The sequence below is a fragment of the Bacillus rossius genome, chromosome 5, assembly GCF_032445375.1.
Source record: "Bacillus rossius redtenbacheri isolate Brsri chromosome 5, Brsri_v3, whole genome shotgun sequence".
Lineage (NCBI taxonomy): Eukaryota > Metazoa > Arthropoda > Insecta > Phasmatodea > Bacillidae > Bacillus > Bacillus rossius.
The window spans coordinates 41,065,495-41,081,221 of record NC_086333.1 but is presented as its reverse complement, the minus strand read 5'-3'; the positions used below and the strand labels follow the sequence as shown (position 1 = coordinate 41,081,221).

The window sequence follows — 15,727 nt, the reverse complement described above, 5'->3', positions numbered from 1 at the left end:
CTCGGAGACATGCCCGATTGTTCTGGATGGGAACCCAAGGGCTATTTAAGGAGGTTGGGCCGACCTTCGAGTCAGTCAGTCAGTCGGTGACTGAGTGAGTTCTCCCGCGGCGGAGTTTCCGGGCGATAGTGCCGCGAGTGCGGCAGAGTGGCGAAGTCCTTGGACGAAGGTTCCAGGGCAGGGAGTGAGTGAGATCAGTGGAGTCGGGAGTTTCCGGGCGATAGAGTCGCGGGCGCGGCGGAGTCCCGAGTGAAGTTGCGAGCGAGTCGTCGTGTGGGATCTCGGCGAAGGGTGTGACGGCGGCGGCGGAGTGCGGCGACGGAGTCCCGCGGCGGAGACCCACGAGGGGTGCTGCGGCGAGAGTTGCGCCGGAAGTGCGGCCCAGCAAGGTGTGTGAAACGAGTGACTGGGGAATTGACATTTCTTTACGTGTAATTAATTATCTGCCAATTTAGAAGATTATTTGTAAGTGACAAGTAGTGGTAATAAATAAAACTGTGTGTGCGAAATAAAATCTATTAATTGGGCTATCCTTTACGAACCCCCGCGGAAAATCGTAACATTTTGGTGTCAGAAGTGGGATAGCCCTAATTAATAGATTTAGGATTCAGTTAAGAAATAGGATTTAGTTTTTCGAGAGTAAAGTTAGCATTTAAAAATTTAGTGAATTTGTAATTGTCTAGAGCTAGTTTGAGTTTAATGTAGTCAGTGATAGTTTTGAATGTAATAGAGTTATTGTTAGTTTAATTAGAAGGTTCGTCTAGGTCATTTAAAAATAAGAACAGTTTTAGAAAAAAATTATTTAGGTTGTTTAATTAGTAAATCCTTTAGAGAGAGATGGCTGCTGAAGAGTTAAGTGTAGAAGATATCGGGAAGATAAGGGTTGCCCTAGAAGAGATCAATAATAAAATGGAAGATATGGTGGCCAGTGTGAGGAAATATAACAAAGAAATGTTAGCCAGTATGAAGAAGGGTCAGGAAGAAATGTTAGCCAGTATGAAGAAGGGTCAGGAAGAAATGTTAGCCAGTATAAATAAGGGTCAGGAAGAAATGTTAGCTAGTATGAAGAACTTTAAGGAAGAAATGGTATCTAGTACAAAGAACTTTAAGGAAGAAATGGTAACCAGTATAAAGAAATTTACGGAAGAAATGAAGAGTGAAAGGAAGGATAGTAAGAACCACCATGAAGAAAAGAAGAGTGAGTCGAATAATAGTGTAGAGGAATTGAAGAAGAGTCAGGATGAAATGAAGAATGGCCAGGAAGAAATGAAGAATGAAATGAAGACCGAAGTGAAGATAAACCAAGAGAAGAATAGCCAAGAGAAAAACAGCCAAGAGCAAAATAGTGAAGAGAAGAACAGCAATGAAAAGACCGGCGAAGAGAAAACCAGCCAAGAGGAGACCAGCCAAGAGGAGACCAGCCAAGAGGAGACCAGCCAAGAGGAGACCAGCCAAGAGGAGACCATCCAAGAGGAGACCAGCCAAGAGGAGACCAGCCAAGAGGATACCAGCCAAGAGGATACCAGCCAAGAGGATACCAGCCAAGAAGATACCAGCCAAGAAGATACCAGCCAAGAGGAGACCAGCCAAGAGGAGACCAGCGAAGAGGAGATCAGTGAAGAGGAGATCAGTGAAGAGACCAGCGAAGAGAAGAACAGTGAATAGAAAAACAGTCATGAGGAAATTAACCAAGGAGAATATAACAGCCAGGAAATGAAGATGAAAGAAGAGCTGAAGAAAAGCACAGAAGTAGTGAAGATGGGTTACAAAGTGTGGAATATTGAACAAGAAGAAATGAAGATAAACCAAAGAGAGAGGGTAAAATGCCAAGAAGAACTGAAGAAGAGCCGAGAAGAGATGAACATGAGTCAAGAAGAGATAGAGAAGCGCAAAGAAGAAACGAAGAAATACCAAGAAGAGATGCAGGAAGACCAAGAAGAGATGAAGAAAAACCAAGAACAGGGGAAGGAAGACCGAGAAGAGACAATGAGCACACAAAGAGTGATGAAGATGGTGCAAGGAGTAACTGAGTGCAGTCCAGAAGATATTTAGAAGAATGAAGAGGGAATGAGGAACCAAGAAGAGACAAAGAGGAGCCGGGAAGAAATGCTGTTCGAACAAGTAGCTGCGAGAGAAGAAATGGAGAGAGAAAGGGAAGATACAAGGAAACATTTGGAAGGCAATAAGCAATACACTCAAGAGTATCGGGTCAGTCCAAAGCATCGGTCAGCCCGTCTCGGGCAGCTGGCTGAACGACATGGGGCATCTGCGACGCAGAAGTGTCGCCGGGTGACAAGAGAAGCTACATCTAATGAGAGAGAGGGTTATCTGGTGAGACTGTACAGCCCGCGTTGGAGGAAAGGCAGGAGGCCTAAACTTCGAGAAGCATGGGGACCTCCAGGAGGAGATGCATTACCTGTTCGGGACGAACAGGTTTAAGGAGGGGGCAATGTTACGATCGCGCTTGGCTGCAGTGCTGGCGTTGCCACGCTCGTTCGGCCTGTCTGCGCCCCCTTCCACCCGCATCCTCTCCCTGGTATCTCGTGTCATACTATCGCGCGACATCCTGACCGTCGCAGCGCGCACCTGCCTCAGATCGGGTTACTTAAAAGAGGCCGCACTGCGGAATAAAAGGACTCAGACGCCTTTATCGGCGTTCTTAGAGCAGCCACCGCGTCCTTCGAGGACTCACGACGCGTTTCTGGGCATTTCGACGGCGAAGGTCGCGAGATATCTCGGAGACATGCCCGATTGTTCTGGATGGGAACCCAAGGGCTATTTAAGGAGGTTGGGCCGACCTTCGAGTCAGTCAGTCAGTCGGTGACTGAGTGAGTTCTCCCGCGGCGGAGTTTCCGGGCGATAGTGCCGCGAGTGCGGCAGAGTGGCGAAGTCCTTGGACGAAGGTTCCAGGGCAGGGAGTGAGTGAGATCAGTGGAGTCGGGATTTTCCGGGCGATAGAGTCGCGGGCGCGGCGGAGTCCCGAGTGAAGTTGCGAGCGAGTCGTCGTGTGGGATCTCGGCGAAGGGTGTGACGGCGGCGGCGGAGTGCGGCGACGGAGTCCCGCGGCGGAGACCCACGAAGGGTGCTGCGGCGAGAGTTGCGCCGGAAGTGCGGCCCAGCAAGGTGTGTGAAACGAGTGACTGGGGAATTGACATTTCTTTACGTGTAATTAATTATCTGCCAATTTAGAAGATTATTTGTAAGTGACAAGTAGTGGTAATAAATAAAACTGTGTGTGCGAAATAAAATCTATTAATTGGGCTATCCTTTACGAACCCCCGCGGAAAATCGTAACAGTAATATGTTTGTATCATTATTTGTCGCCTGCATCCGGAATGTTTGTTATATATATTTTATTAATATTTATAATAAATATTTTCGAAGTAAATTCATTCCAATTCCCATTAGCATTCTGTGTTTGCAAGACCCAATCAACATTTTGAAGTGATGAAACAGCAGAAAAATATTGCTTCGTTGATTTTATTATTAATATGAACCCCGTGTTTGGATGCTAATACATTTATTTAAACTGTATGTTCTAAATGCATGCTATACAATGCACATAGCAAAATATTTGTACGCTTCGTGGTCACTCTTACTATTCAAATGATTGTAAATTAACTGTCTTTGCGTGGTATTCCCGTAAGCGCGCTGCGTGTAGACCGGGCGGTGCGACCAAGGTGACGTAGTGCGCAGTGGAGGACGCGTTTGGGCGGCCGGACGGTTTCACCTCCTCTTCTTTACATCATGGGCGAGAGCGTGCGAAGTGTGCTGCTGCAGATTCTCAAATAGCACTAGAAAAGATTATTTCAGAAAGCTCCGACGCGACGGTGCGAATTTCGAAATTATTCACAAAGAATTGAACGGTGAAGGTTATAGTGTACTTTTTTCGGACTTGCATAACTAAATGCAACGAAGATAAGAGTGAGAAATGCAATTGTTAGGTGAAGAGATACTCAGGCGTGACTAAAACAAATTGGATTGTTGTGAGAACGTTTCCGAATGTAGTAAGGTATGTTTTTTCGGAAAAGGTAAAAATGTCATCACTCTCAACTCTGGAAGTCAAAATTATCTCAACGGACAACAAGAGGTAAGAACTGCACTGCACTAGTTAATGTAAAGGTTAAATTAAATTCCAAGAATATAAGACATACATATGCAGAAATAATTCTAAGGTTTTTATCTATTTGTATTGAAACGTATGCTTTGTTAAAAAAATTATGTTTTTATTTTTCTGTCTTTATATTTCAGTTAAAGTATCGAAGAAAGCTGTATTTCGTTTTCTTGAGGAAAAATAATAGTTTTATTTTAGCAAGTTTTGCTGCTAAGAACAAGCAAACATATTTCATAAAATAATTTTTTCTGAGTTTGTTACATAATAAGGCAATATTGAAAGGTTGTAAGTAAAGTTTTTAAAAAATTTTTTCCAACAAAATCTTGTTGACTGATAACTCAAAATTGAACTTACCAGATTAGTAGTAAACATATCAAGACACGCGATAACTTTGTTTATTCTTTTCTCCTTCTCTGGTTTTGGGTTTGGAGAGTCTTTTAAGTTTAAATTTCATATATTTCGTAATTAATGTTCCAGGTTTGCTTTCACCATTCACACAGAGTGTAAGTAGCTGAGACGTATATATATATTTTTTTAACGAGTGAAAAACCGAAGGAATCTTTTTAACTTATTTCAATGAAGGAATGACTCGTGTAGCAGCTTAAACCTATCCTGAACTCTGGCCAATAAAAGCCTTCGATGGTGACACACGATGGCTGATAGCTCTCGAAATTGGTTGCTTATATGTATTAGTGGTTAAGGTTTAAACCCTGCACCTAACTAGACAATCTTTCGTTTTACCGCCAAGTTACAGATTTCACTTAACATATATCCTGTAAATAAGTACAGTATATATATATATATATATATATCAGAGGTGCCCCCCCCCCCTCCAAACACTATGACTCTCCTCCTCCCCCTAACCTAATGATGCGCACCCCCTTCCCCCCCCCCCCCGAAATTTTTTATACCATTTTCTCAATGATTTACTCAATTATTTTATAATATTATACTTTTTTAGTATTATATTTTATCACATTTTGCATTAATTAAAACTGATTTTCTAATAATAATTTTGGTCATATCAGGTAATATTTCCATCCTGAACCGACAGATGCCAAACTGCTTTTGTTGAGGAAAGTGCGGGGTTGTCATTTTGATTTACAAGATCCCTTTCAATTATCAAAGCACGAGAAACGTATTTTCACATTAGAAACTATAATTATGTAAATAATATATACATTTTTCTCGTATTTTAACCCCCCCCCCCCCTGAAATTTTAATGACGCAGTCTGCGTCGTTACTCCCCCTTGTGGGCATCCCTGTGTGTGTGTGTGTGTGTGTGTGTGTGTGTGTATATATATATATATATATATATATATATATATATATATATATATATATATATATATATATATATATATATATATATATAGAGAGAGTTATATTCGATCTAGGGAAAGGAAATACGCCTCCCGTTCGGTGGTCACCGAGAATTGAGACGCCACACGTAACTTAAAATACCAAATGCGTGTAATCTCCCGATCATCGCCATTTTACGATAGGGAACTCCTTTCCGAGTAACTTTGAATATATATTTCCAACTAATCCGAGGGATACAACACACATACATTGAAATTAATAATAAAATAGCATATAAATATTTATAATAAAAAGTGGACTTTGCACAGAAGTTATGATGTTCTCAAAGAAATGCTTAAAATTTTATTTGTGTTGGTGCATGGTACGACATATGTTTTACCATGCATGATCTCAAAGCAGGCCAACCATTCAGCAAAGTACGTTTATTTTTCGTTTTTAAATTACTCGTTGTTTACTACAGGATGATCATACTTTTGAATACAAAACAAAATAGTTTTGTTTTCAAATACCTGATCACCCCGTAGTAAAACACGTCACATGTCATATGATGAGTTTTTTTAACTTACTGTTGGGTGTCGTGAGCACAGGCAACACCATTGATGAATATGTTATTCAATAACGATTGATAAACGTGTTTGCCTTAATATTAAGTCTGCGTTGTAAAATATATCTGTATGGCTTACTGTACACCAACAAAAAAACAATTTGAACATTTCTTTGAGAACATCATGTCTTCTGTAAAAAAATGTAACTTTTTCTACATTTAACCACTGAAATGATTTGTGCCAACAAAGCGTCGGGAAGTCGATTCCGATCTTAGACTCTCAATTTTGCGTTACTTGAAATTTAGTTTCGCAAATGTACGTGCTTGTAGAAACTGAACATTAATTTAGGAATAGTTAATTTTGTGGGAAAGCAGCTTCATAAATTTAAATTTATCTGCCCGTAGTCATACTTAAAGTTCGCAGAGATCTGACTCCATAATTTCTGAAAATTGAAAGTCGCCTTTTGAATCCTGAAATATTTAGGTTGATATGTTCTTATGTTCCTACTGATGCGCGATTTAAATATTAAAGTTTTTAGCCAACTTAAAAAAAAGCTGACGTTCTCCATTCGTCTGTGTATGTGTGTGCGTGTGTGTGTATATATATATATATATATATATATATACATATATATACATAAATACACATAGATATATAATACATGTGTGTGTTTGGGCATAACTTCTTTGTTTATGAACCGATTTTAATGATTATTTTTTAGTTTGGTTCAATATAGCTCCAAGGAAGTTCCATTTTAATTTCATTGTTAGTAGACCTTGTACTTCGAAGATACACCAGGGAACTCCTTAAAATCAAATATGAAATGTATAGTGATTAAGTTATTGTTGGGTTTACGACAATCTCAAAACAAGGTGGGTACCAAACTATGGTCAAGTACGTTCTGGACTGGACTGGAATTGGACTAAGAAGGTTAACAACAAACAGCACGAATGTGTAGATTGAGTTATTATGGTTATTAAGTCAATACTGTAGGTACCTTACTATAGAACTAAGCAGAAACACATTGGAACTCTCCAACAAAAAATAACAGCATAAATACGGTGAATTGATTTATTGTGTGTAGATTATGCAATTTTTTATACATGTTATAAGTAAAAAGGATAATTTGTCATATAATGTCAATTACAATTAAGTTAGACTTCACAATCGTATCTTTTCTGACAATGCTCTTTCGTCGTGTGGCCTACTCAATAATTTATTTAATGCCAAATCAGACAATGCTATTTCTTCCAAGGTTTTCACATACACTTGGCCTTCAGCGAAATTTTTTTGATTCCTAGGTCTACAACAGCATTATCAAGTGTAGTGCCCTGTAACTTGAGCACCGTGACTGCCCAGCTTGGAATCAAAGATAACATTCGCTACTCGACGTCTCCGTATCCTTTAGTCGCCTGAAATGTTGCAACAGCAGGATTTATTGCAACCAGAATTATAAAATTACAAAATTAAAAATTATAAAACAAATAATTAATTACATAATAAACAATACGTTCCTAATCACAATACGGGAAAAAACAATTAAGTATTAATTTGGTGTATATTACATTTATATATTGTTTTAATTGTACTTATGTTCCTTTTGTGTAAGTTTTTTTATAAGTTAATTTTTAAACCCTCATTTAAACATAATTGTTTTTTAAGTTAAACTCTTTTCTTATTCAATTTCCAGATTTAAAAAAAATATGTTTGTTAATATTTTTAGGGAAAATGTAATTTTTTAAATTAATAGTTCGTTATTTTTGGGTTGATTCTGGAAATTGTTGGGGAACATTATCAGGCAGAAACAAAAATATGTTTTGCTTCACAGTTTATAAAATATGAATAGGTAATTTATTAGAATTAGCCACTAGCTTTCATGTGCAATGACATATAGAAATGGGATGATTGTTGTTGTGTGTTAAAGGATGGTGCTCACTGCCAGCATTGAAAATATAATATTTTAATGTTATGGATTTTTTGACATTTTAAATTTTTTTTGGCCTTTATTTATCATTTTGCTTCGCGTAAAGTGATTGAATTAAAATAAAAAAGTTACGTGAAAAAAAAATTCTGTGAACAGCACTAATGAGTACATCGCATTGACAGCTGCCACAATTTTATGTTAATGACATTTTGTTTTATAGTAAATCGATGTTAATAACTTTTGAAATTTATGCGATATTATAGTCATGGAATCATTTATATGACAGACAGGCAAGTAAAAGATATTTCGGTCGTTGTAAAGCGCTTCAGGCGAGCCGCGCAGGCTCAGATCTGCAGAGAAATCGAACGAAATGTAAGAACAGTATTTCGTGTTTAAAATGTGGTTTATCTGTTAAAAATGATCTGAAACTATTTATTAACTGTTTGCCTATTTAAGTTTTTTTTCTTTGCTTTGAATTTTGTTGTATCTACCGCCACTCGTTTTTAAGTAAAGGAATATATGCCATACTTATAACCAAACGATAACTACTGTAACTGTTTTCTTTCATGGCGATAAAACGTTTGATTTATAACTGCGCTTGAATTAGAACTGGCTCTTTAATCTCGGCCTTGAATAACAAAACATGGCAGCATGTTACTGTCAACGTCTGAAGTGATGCGAGACACATAAACGCAACCTATGGGTGCTAAATTGTCAACTTTAATTATAGGCATTTGTGAGCATGTTGAGATTTACCACTGAGCACTGATCAATTTATCGTTTCAAATGGTATCGTTTCGTTTCTTGGGTAATGCACGTTTCTGAAGGCGCTTGTGCTGCTATCTGTGGAGTGAATGTGAACCACAGGTTGCAAGAAGCTTCGTGGGCGTCAGTGTTGAAAGTAGCAGTGTTTTGTAATATTGTTAACATCTGTCCGAATAATATTTAATGAGGCTTTAACATAAAGTATATAAGAATTTAGATATAATTGGCGTCGTCTTGCTGAAATGAATGAACAAAACAATTTCTTTTGTTAATTAGGTTCTATCTGTCTGTAAAAACAAAGATAATAATAAAAAGAATCATGTTACATTTAACAGTTGGCAACGATAAAACAATCATGTGAATAAATTTTCAAAAACAAGGTTTTCTAACGAGAAGTTCCATAGTTACTAGATTTTTAGTAACTATTGTTGCCAACATCCGCAGAAGTAGCAGTCTCTGACCCCGATCGCAACTCCAAAGAGCAAGCGGAGATCGGGGCATTCAGTTAAACGTGCCTTTCTAGCTAAATGTTATTAAACTAGTCATTAGTTGTGCTCCCCCCTCCCCAAAAAAACCATTTATGATAACCTTAGCCAAGCACTTTTTTCGAACTAAAGTTATTAATAAGTTCACTGAGTGTAAGGCGTAATTTGGCTGCATAGTGTGTTGTGTATGTATGTATGTATGTAAGTATGTATGTATGTAAGTATGTATGTATGTGCATATATATAACATAACATCCATTTTATATATTTTATGACACATGTGTCACACAAATTGTGTGCAGTTATCAATACGATGAAATTATTATTATTGTTGTTCACAGGATACAATATTTGTTTTCAAGTAAAATTTTAATTTTAAGTTTATATAACAATATATAATATTAAAAATGTACGATACATACACAAACAACCAGACAAATATGTGTCGGGCATAATGATTTTGATGCTCTGTAGTTGAATTAATAGAATTTAATTTTTCTCCATATGTAGTGTTTGTGTTTTTCTTAGAATAGTAGCGATACACAAAAGACGGCTGCAAAAAAAGAAGAAAAATGTAATACTATTTGATTCCATGTGGACTCAACTCCATGTTGAATCCGGAAAAGAAAATTAATTAGATATAAAAAAACGCGCCGAGAAACTCTGTACAGCCGGGGAAAAGTTATAAAAAATATATAAAAAAAACACTGAATCTCAGAGAGGGATGTTGATTCTTAATATTATTGTATCTAAGGAGATACGTGAATTGTTTTTATGATAAACGTGTACTGATTGTTATAAATAAGATGATAACTTTTGAAACTCAGGAAATTTGATGAAATGTTTTGTCATATCAGTCATTATATAAGACTGGTAATGCAATAAATAGATTTGAGTTGATGTGTCATCAAACAACCGTCGAACTGTATCGCAAAACTAGCTATTTTGAATTGGCTTGTAAAGTCCGTCATCGTTAATATCTCGCAGGCGTGGATTGGCAGAAACGCGTGACGTGTTTACGTATGAATGGGAAGTGAGCAACGCGGACGAGGGACGACAGACGACGACGCAGGTACGTGGCGTGCGTTCGCGCAGCAGCGGATTTCATCGCCGTCACGTTGGCAGCGAGCGGACTGGAGCTTCGCGACCGGGCCGTGCCGAGCGCGGCGCTGCCGGTCGTCCGGGTGTGAGTAGATGGGAGGGGGGGGGAGGGGAGAATGGGTGGCCGCCGTGCCGTGCCGTTGCTGGTATTATCAGCACGTTTAGCCTGAGCAGTGACTGACCTTGTTGCGCTCGGCGGCCGGAGAGCGAAACGGAGAACGTGGGGCCTTGTTTTTTTTTTTTAATTTACGAACGTCGAGTGCTTGTCCGATTTCCTCGCCGCGGAGCCATGAGGCGTAATGGAGGACGTGTGACGTGCGTCGCCGGGAGCCGATGAAGCGTTCGGAAGGTGAGTTTTTACCGACTTGAGCGTGCTCGCCCGAACCTCCACCATGGAGAAGCCAGGCTCGAGGCGGCGGATAGGCGAGTGCGAGAGAGACGGAGCGACTCCCGAGCCAGCCAGTCCCTAGAGTTATTCGTGTTGGTCAGCACAACACGAGGCACTCACCTAACATCATTTTGCTTTCTCCAGAAAATTATTCCCAGTTAGTTTCTAAGATAAATTTTATTATGGCTGGTCATCCGGAATTCATTTACATCAACTATTTATAATTTCGTAAATATAAATGCATTTTAATTCTCCCCTCCCCCCCCTGCATCATTAATTCAAATGCTAAACGTGCTGTATTTGTGTTACGTCTTAATATTCTAGTTAATTATATTTTCCAACAACAGGTTTATTTCCGACGGTATTTGGTATTGAAAACATGTTTGTCGTATTTTATAGCTCACTTATTTGATGTATAATGTTAGGAACTTTAATATTTATATGTGTAAGAATGAAATATTAATATTTAATTACTAGAAAAGTATGATTTAAACACACCTGCAAATATAATTCGTGGATAATGAAGGTGCACTTAAAATAGTTAGGCATATTGTTTAATTAGCTTGGTGGGAAGTGCTTGGAAAATTTTCGTTTGGACTGCATGCTTTGAATAACGTGGTGTGGTGACCTAGTTTTTGTATAAGGCTGGCGATAGTCTGGTAAAAGTTCCGTTTCAGGTATCCAAGTTTATCCCTTGATCCTGATGGCATGATCCTGTAAATTTTGCTAAATGTACGTAATTAGTGATTATGTGCGATACGCATTTATGTTTTTTTCTGTAGGACAGTGACTAAACGAGTTTTTGAACTATTGTGCAATAAATGTTTTCCAGCACGTTTGTCTTCGTACGTAGCATATTCAAGCCACAATATTGGTTTTATTTGATTTCAACATGCACTCCACAATATAAATGAATTAGGGCTATACGTAAGCGCGAAATAATATTTAAATTCTTTATCTAATTTTGAACAAAGAAGATTTATTATTGACCATGCTTAGCTAGCGTACGATACTTTTATTTTCTATGGAACATGAGTCATGTCTTAAAAAATAGACAAATACTTTGATAAAAAAAAAAACAGTATTTTCCAGAGTTGTCTTAAACATCTATATGTAGGCATTAGTTCACGATATTTATAAGTATTTTCATGTTTATGAAGAGACACGCACCAGTTTCATTGTTTTGAATGGGTGTACACGTGTGTGTTTAGACATTACTTGGATGTACTTCAAACAGAAAAAGGTAAGGGGGGGGGGTGGTTAACATTAATTATAGTAGGTACTGTCAAACCAAATAATAAACATAGATGTTGAATTATGTGACCTCTACCTTTTTTTATTATTTTCCGTTATGCGCAATATTTTTAAAAGGACCTTATTCGAAACATTAATAGTTTACGGTGGTAAAGTTTTTACGGAAATATTGTTTTTATAATTTATTGCGTCCGTTAGGTTCGATTTTTGTGTTATCTAATTGTTAAAAAGTTACAACACAACGTGAATTCCAGTTACTCAATCTCAGCGTGAGGATTGGCCGATTGCGACAAGTTGAAATGGTTTGTTGCAGTCTGCACAGTCGTTCACGCCGAACCGCGTGACTGTTTCCGATAAACAATTTTTTTCTCTCTCTCCGCTGCTATCGAGTCGCCGCTGACAAGATGGCTGCCCGGTGCTCCGTTGTCGAAGACGACGCGCATTTCCATTGAACACCGTTCGTTGTCTTCGGGTCAAGGCGAGGGGAGGATTGTGCCGGGAATCAGGTATAAATGCCTGTCTGGGGCCTGCCCAGGGCGCTGAGTCTTACCTTATTTCGGAGACGAACGCTATTCCGAGCATAGCGGGCGTAGTTTTAGTTCGCTGCGAACATTTCCCGTAAGTAACGCAAGCCGTCATTACTCTGCTATCTACCCTAGGAAGTGTAGCTGATAATAGTAACTTGTGGCACGAAACGCCTCCCTTTGCTTTTTCACTTTTTGCCAATATTACGTAAAAAAAATCGCCGAGGTCAAAATATCAGTGATATTTTGATTATATAGAGAAACTATTATTACACTTGTTTTTATATCGAGACAGTTTCTATAAACTTTGGTTCATTTTGTCTCAATTCGTCAATCTTTCCAGGCTTCTTGCTGGTCCGCGGTGAACATGCGGCCGACAATAAAACTCGTCTCACTTTTTAATGGTACAAGTAAAAGCCTAATACTTACTTGGTCGTAACCATTTTATTATAAGGTGTTATGTGGATTCCCAAAATGTTTTGTCGCCACTGTCGTGTCTTACAGATAATGGTTACGAAAAAAACGATTGACGTACAATTTTAACAGCTTTTTAATTTATTATTTTTGCGTCTGTTATTTGGTCGTGTCTGTAACCATAGCCTATTGTTTGATAATTATTTTAGATCAGTCGCGAAACGTTATAATAATATTCAATCACGTATTAGTAATTTATTTGTTATAAGACTGGGTGGGGAGGTCGCTTGTCTGCACCAGTGCTATCCGGGCTCAAACCCGGATTGCTTGCAAGTGGGGAACGTAGCAGACGTTGCCGGGAGCCGGTGGGTTTTCTCTGGGTACTCCGGCTTCCTCCACCAATTAATACAGACGTTGCTCTTTCATATCGGTTCGACCCTGACCTCGATGTCGACGAATCTAAATGCATTCAATCGTAAGAATTTTTTAAGTTGACTTTTTTTTTTTAACCTCTTAATATAATTTGTAACAGCAGAAAAAATTATTTCTAAAAATATATTTTATTTCTTTTAATTATGTTTCGTTACAGCGCTTACACCTATTACGAGTATGTTACAATGTATAAAATACGATACCAGAAATTTGGTCTCGTTAAGAAGCGTGTTTTGCGCAAAACAAGTACATATATGAATGTTCCTCGCTATAACTCCCATATTTTTGCGCTTGTCCCTTATGAAAGTAGGGGTGGTAATGATGTGAGCGCTGCCTGTTGGCGACGTCATCAATATTGTTATGGCATCGTGATCAAAACTACTCCCCATTTTTTTTTGTTAAAAAAGGCGAAATATTTATTTCAGGGAAAGGCGGCCGTACGGGTGCTGGTATTGGGGGGGGGGGGGGGGGGGGGTGGCAGGGGTACGTTGCCCTTTCCTGTGTTTGTTTCAGATAGCAGTTTTGATACTGGCATCATTGCAGGGATGTTGTGGTTAGCATCTACATATTAATTTAGTCATGCCAATTCCTTCGGATGTCAAGTGTTTGGGAAAGTAAAATAACCGGGTAAACATGTTTACACCAAAACGCAGGGCGCATACTTTATGGTAGGCGACATTTTTATTGCTACATTTTACACATTGACATAAACAATTAAATTTCTAAAACAAAGGAGTTTTATATATGTGTGAAAGTGTTAAATATATCTTTAATTGAATCGAAAAAAACTATTAATTTTGTCTGTATATTAATCTAAATAAACTATTAACGTTGATAGTGTTAAAAAATGCATATTGCTTGTGTAAAACTACACACACCAGGATGGTGTATTATCACAACACAAAGTGTTATTTTATTGCATGTAGGCGTACTTCTATAAGGACACTGAGTGTAAAACTATCAGAATAATTGTCAATTTACATGTAAACTGTAATTTTACACCAATGTCGAGTTTTTAGAATTTAAGCCTATATTTGGTGTAAATTTACACGATATAGTGGTAAGTTTACACAAGGAATACTTAAAAGTAGTACATAAATTGTGTGTTTTTCCGAATGTAGGTAAATGTAAAAATACACTAACACAAAATGTGGAAATTTACACTTTTTTTTACAGTGTAGCAGAAACTGTTTCTTCACTCCAATTATCTACTTGTGTAGTTCATCTGAATTTATGACCTGAAAACATATTCTAACACATTTTCTGATACATGGTCAGTGTTTGTTACGATAAGTATATTTTAATGTAGGTGTTACGTGTCGCACGTTACTCACAAAGAGGCCTAAGACAAAATAATTTAAAGACTGAGGAGAGTTTCTAACAGATTTCACATGCTCCGCGGATAGCATTTTCAATAAATTTTTACGCAGGATGGAAGGAAAAAAAAATTGCCGCAAGCTTAGTTTGAACGGAAATCACCAACTACATATCTTTGATTTTTTTTATTGGGCGTTATGTTTTCGTCGCCTGAGAATTTGAGTGTTCTATGTCCATTGAAGTCGGAACTGAGATATAAGCATTTGAAAGTTCAAATAACTATGAATAGCATGACATAGAACAAAATAATATTGGTCTTAAATTAAGAACAAACATTTTTATGTGCGTAGACGTGTGTGTATATAGTACAAATGAATACTAATATTAATTTTGTGTCCATAGCATAAAAAACCTAAAAAGTGGACATAGAACACTCCACTACTTAGGCGGCGTTTTGTAGACAGCGACGGTGTTATAAGCGGAAACGACACAAATGGGGATAGTGGACAGGACTCGGTCATGACATGTGTTAAGGGACGACTCCAGCTCTTGCCGGGAAACCTAAACCCAGATGGAAGGAACACGAGCCCTATGTATAAACACCGTCCCAGCAACTCTTGTTTTCTGCTGTTTTAACTTAGTCCTTTCGAGGTGAAAATAACGGGGATAAAATTAGATATCCAACTTTGGTGAGGAATTGAAGGCGTTTCCCGAAAGCCATTATGAGCATAGTTGGCGAATTAGTAGAAACTGTTTTTATATTCATTAATAGTTAGCAATAATTAAAGCCTTTAGCTATTTAATTTTTGTGATTTTATTTCTACATGAATGTTATGTACCTACTGTGTATGTTTTCAGGATTGTAAATAATGGGATTGGCACTTACATAATTTTTTAAAAGTTGCATGTTACGTGTATAAAATACTAATAATGTGACTATGCCCATTTTAGTGCAGTTTAATTTTGCCGAATTGTAATTACCAACAAAATGGTTTTGGTGTTGGTACCTTAATTTTCTTGTAACATTATCAGATCCGAGAGGATTACACAACTTGATTTACGGTCTTGAAATATTATATTTTATTGTCGTGGACGTATCAGTTTGAGTATGCACGTAAGCTGTCATTTTAGTGAATTTCGA

General features: G+C 37.9%; 1 protein-coding gene across 4 annotated transcripts in view; it reads left to right on the top strand.

The window, feature by feature from the left end:
- The window catches only part of LOC134531736 (uncharacterized), a 377,288-nt gene that overhangs the window by 140,942 nt on the left and 220,619 nt on the right, over positions 1-15,727 (top strand). The window contains exon 1 of one of the 4 annotated variants that reach the window (XM_063367599.1): positions 10,365-10,606. The exons of 2 other annotated variants lie outside the window; for them this stretch is intronic. The gene's annotated coding sequence lies outside the window, so the exon portion shown is untranslated. Of the gene's footprint in view, positions 1-10,364; positions 10,607-12,198; positions 12,406-15,727 lie in introns of those variants that run through there. One more of the 4 variants, XM_063367598.1, reaches the window with a different exon arrangement.